This window comes from Rosa chinensis, chromosome 7 (assembly GCF_002994745.2).
Source record: "Rosa chinensis cultivar Old Blush chromosome 7, RchiOBHm-V2, whole genome shotgun sequence".
NCBI lineage: Eukaryota > Viridiplantae > Streptophyta > Magnoliopsida > Rosales > Rosaceae > Rosa > Rosa chinensis.
Genome location: NC_037094.1, coordinates 42412165 through 42417183, shown reverse-complemented (window position 1 = coordinate 42417183; position 5019 = coordinate 42412165). Strand labels below are relative to the sequence as shown.

Sequence of the window (5019 nt, the reverse complement as noted above, 5' to 3'; positions counted from 1 at the left end):
TGGATCGCATTATTAACCCTTAAATGGATCATTTTGTCTAACACGACACGGACCTATTTGTTAAATGGGTTAAGCTGGTTGGAAATGGGTAACCCGTTTAATAAATAGGTTGGGTTTGGGTTTAAATTTTTGACACAATTATTAAATGGGTTGGGTTTGGGTTTGTATCTTGCGACACGACAAATACCTTAACCCGACACGAACCCAACCCGACACGACCCAGTGACAGCCCTAGCTCCATTACTTGAATTGGAGTATTGATTATTCCATTCAATTCATGCAAGACTTGGTCCTTCTATTTCTTAAGTGAAGCATGTTAGCTCATCATATTCTTTTGTATACAGGTAAAGCGAGAGGAATTGCTTCAATTTGCACAAAGTGCAATTACAGGATTGAAGATAAGTGCTGATCTTGGAAGGTGTGTGAAAAATGGATCTTTTCTCTCTCTATCTCTTTTGGTTCTGATTTTCGTTTGGTGTTATCAAGCTAATATATTCCTTCTCAATCTACCCCATCGTAGGTTATGCACAGTGTCTTAATATAGCAATTTCAAGGATAACTTTACACGTCTACAGAAAATCACACCCATTTATCCCAAAGAATGAAAGTTAATAAGTCGGTTCATTCAGTTGATAAACGATCACGAGAAACTTAATTTGATCTTCCACATGTTAATCTACCATGTTTGACTAGAATAAGTAGTGAATTTATGTTCTAGATTGAATTTCAATTTATCTGATTTATGTGTAAACTTTCGGAAGACTAATTTTCAGAAACTTTTTATATTCAGGCTGGTAGGAAAGAATAACCTCACTCATCTGCAGTGAGGTTGGGCCGATAAACATGTTTCTTACCTCCACAGTTAAATTATGTCTTTTTTACAGAATAGATGATGAGGCCTCTAGGTTAAAGAAGAAGCTTGATGGAAGGACACCACTGCTGACGTCTCCTTCAACTGAAGGTCATGACAAAGTATCGGAAGAAACAAAATTGGAAACAGTACAGGTAAGGTGTGTTGTCATTAACTGTGCCTCACTGCCTCCTTGGTTTTGTATGATGAACTTAAGTGCAAAGACATTGAAACTGAAGAAGGAGCTTCACAGATTTCTGATGCTGTTTTTATTATTTGTTTGACCAGAGACCATTAGATTACTTCTATGGTCATAAGAATTGAACCTGCTGGCTTCTCATTTTAATAGTAATTGTTGTGTACATCCACTAATGGTTTTCATGTACAAAGAGCCTGAATCCCTAATATATAATGCACAAGGTTAGCAGGCATACAGTAAATGAATCCATTTAAAGATTTCCATGGACTGTCTTTTAACGGGCAACTTAGTGAAAATTGTAAAACATCATGAACTGTGCCATTGAAAAGGGTACATGTACAGACGCAAGTGCTGCATTTGATCCTTCTTAAGGCTGAATTTAATGGGATGATGAAAAATTTTACATTGGATATTGTTTCCTGAAGCATGAAAGGTATATGATATGTAATCTAATTGCCTTGCGTTTCTTTCTCGTAGGCATTAAAAAAAGTACTTGCACAAATTCGAGCTTGTTCCAGATTAGAAGGGCTTTTACTGAAGAAGAAACTCTTGAATAGTGGAGATTCTTCAGAGATCCATGCTCAAAAAGTACGTCTTGCTTTGTCTTCTTTATCTCCAATTAGTACCTATCTGAAAGCATAGTCTCAAAATTTGTTGGAATATTATCTTTGGTGAATTTTACCTCAAACGTAAACATTTTAGCATTGCCATGTGGTATTTGTGCCCGTCAACCTGTTGGCTGTAAATATGGACAAAGTGTCTGTTAAACAAAGGATATTGCTAGATGCTACAACTCCGTTATGGAGATGCAACTATATATGTGTAGTACTAGGAGTACATCTGTTGATTCAAAATGGGTAATGTTGAAGGAATATCGATTTAGTGTGCCTTATCAAACTAGGAGTAGCAATAGGAGAGAAGGTTCTAGATTTCCCAATCCTACACGGATTGGTATTCCTTGTAACATTAGAACTAGCACTTTGTAATCCCTATATATAGGGCTCCTATTCTCAATAATAATACACACAATTCTCTCATCAATCTCTCTCAATACACATATCCTTAAACACGTTATCAGCACGACTCTAACCACAAAACAGAAAACCAAAACTCATTCACAAAGCAGCCCCTAGCCCGAGCTAGCCGAGCCTTCGCTGCAGCTCGCGCGCCCTTGCGCTTGCAACCTTGCACAGCAGCCCCTGCTGCCCCCTTCCTGCAGCCCTGCGTTCCAGCCTGCTGCCATCGAAGCATCACTGCTGCGCAAACAAGCCAACGCACACCCACTGCATCTTTTTCCCGTTCCTGTGCACATCCGTCTTCTTTCAAGCCTCGAAAAGTCTAGTTCGGAAGCTCAGATCGAAAAACTTTCTTCATCAAAGTTGTTCGTCTCTGTCTCTTCCATCTAACCTCCGAATTTCAGTCTTATCGGAGTTATATTGAGATCTGTACACTAATCGAAGTACAAGCTGTTCAGAACAGAATCTGCTCCGAATTTTCAACAAGTAAGTATTCAAAAGAGTAAGTTTTGAAGTTCCTATAATTCAAAATTTAAATATTTCTTCTTTTCTCGGGGACTTGAAAACCTCCCTTCTTCTACATCCCACCTTTCTTATAAGGTGGGTTCGATTCTTGAAAAGCGGAATCGTGGGGATTCACGCAATTTAACGAACTAAGAGCGTTCGTAAGACTTCGGACTAAGAGCGTCCGTAAGCATCGATTTAACGAACTAAGAGCGTTCGTAAGCTACGGACTAAGAGCGTTTGTGAGCATATATTTTGACCATTTAAACATCACTGTTTCGGTCTAATCCAATTTTCTTGGAAATCGATTTCTTGGTAGCATAGCTCGGAAATCTTAATATTTAGTCGTCGTGGAAGTTTTAACTCTGAGACTAATATATTTCTTCTTCTTATTTCAGGATGTCAAGACTTGACTTTCCTATCCTTGACTCAACTGGCTCTGAATATCATAGTTGGGTCACGGATGTTGAGAATCATCTCACTTCAAAAGGGATCCTACCCGTAATTTAGGCACCAAATCCAGATCTCTTATTCGAGCGTACGGCTACGAATAATGCCACCGCCCTTATTTTGATAAGGCGCCACATGGATAAATCACTCCGATTGGAGTACATGGCAATCAAGGATGCTAGAGAATTATGGGTTGCGCTAGAGGAGCGTTTTGGTAATGTAAAGGATACCCTCCTCCCTGACTTGAAAGTTCAATGGAACAATCTACGATTTACTAATTTCAAGTCTGTAGCTGAATATAATTCAGAAGTTCTTCGCCTCAAAACCATGTTGGGGTTCTGTGGACAAACTGTCACAAAGCAAGAACTAATTGAGAAAACTCTCTCCACCTTCCCCGTCTCAGCTATTTTGCTATCAAAGCAATACCGAACTGAATTCAATACTGGACGGCTCACGAGGTTTCATCAGCTAATTAATATTATGTCTGTAGCTGAAAAGCATGATAATATCCTCGTGAGAAATTATAATTCAAGGCCTATCGGAACTAAGAGCGTTCATGAGGCGAATTATAATAATGCACCCAAAGGAGGGCGCAAGGAGCGGAACCCTAAGAATAAGGGACACAACGGACGTTCTGGTCCATATAACCGCCCTACAAAGGAAGGTACTCGTCAGAATGAAGGACGATCACGTGGCAATACATGGCAACATGGGAGAGGAGGCCGTGGGGCTCCAGGACGTGGAGGAACCACCCAAGGCCGTGGGAATGGCGCCAACTCCTATAGGGGACGCCACCCAAGTGCAAACAATACACCTCAATTAAAGGGAGGAAATCACAATGACATGTGTCATCGATGTGGATCTAGTGAGCACTGGTTCAAACAATGCAAAGCAAGCAAACAATTGGCTGCGCATTACAAGGCATTTAGAGACTTCAGAGAGCATGAAGCCAATTTTGCCGAAAATATAGAAGAAGATGGTGATGATGCCAACGTCAATCTCACCATAGCGGACTTCAAATCTGACAAAGAATTGCACAAGGATGCTGCAGATTTTGATTAGTATAGTCCTTTACTTTTCCAAGAATTATGTAATGGCAATTATGCCTTAAATCAATAAAATGACTTATTGTATTAACTCTTTCCCTCTAGGCGTACTCAAGAGTACTTGTGATGTCTAGGCAAGGTTTGATCTGAGAGAACGGTTTTAAAAGTGAGCAACACTCCACCAAAATCTCGCCTTACCTTACCTGGTCACAACTAAATTGAAATTGCCGAACGGATAGAGTGACTACGATTTGTCTACGATTTGATTTTTATATTGGATTAGATTATGGTCACGAAACTTTGGTGTCATCATTGGATATTATTAATAAAGTATCAATTTATTTTATCTCATGTCGTAGACATATTTTTCGAACTTTATTATTTCAAAGATATAAGAGCCAATGGTTTTCATGTGGAAACACATTGTGAGAATGGACAAGAGTTCCTTTGCATCACCTCTAATGACTACGGACATAAACGAGTATTAGAGAAACTTATGTGTCGCTCTAGTGGGTTGTATGCAACCACTATTCGAGTCATTGAATCCAACCATGTCATGAGAGATGATTTATGGGATTCCGACACATATAGGCTTTGGCACGACCGTTTGGGACACCCAGGTCGTGACATGATGATCCGTATCTTAAAGACTTCACACGAACATCCCTTTTTCAGAACAAAAGGAAGTAAAACTCGAAATTTGGATCAAGGAGGAGCACCTGCGCCTCACGGCGCCTTTCCCCTCAAGTCCGGCCATCACCGGTCGGCGCCGCCATCCCCCTGCGGCCAACGGTGGCTTTGACGCCACCCCTGCTCCCTTGACTCCAATTTTTTCTTCTAAAGTCCATTGTGACTTCATGGCTCAACCAAAATCCTCATTGGTTGTTTCTAGAGCCCATTATCCGTTCTGCAAAGCCTGCTCTTTAGCAAAGGGATCGAGACCATCCTATGCAA

At 40.3% G+C, this 5019-nt stretch overlaps 1 non-coding gene across 1 annotated transcript; it reads left to right on the top strand.

Annotated features, from left to right (window-relative positions):
• Nucleotides 1-334: 334 nt before the first annotated feature.
• On the top strand, nt 335-1639 carry LOC112177935. The gene is made up of 3 exons (XR_005802758.1): nt 335-418; nt 885-1005; nt 1527-1639. It is a non-coding gene; the product is annotated as an uncharacterized LOC112177935 (transcript).
• The last annotated feature ends 3380 nt before the right edge of the window (nt 1640-5019 follow it).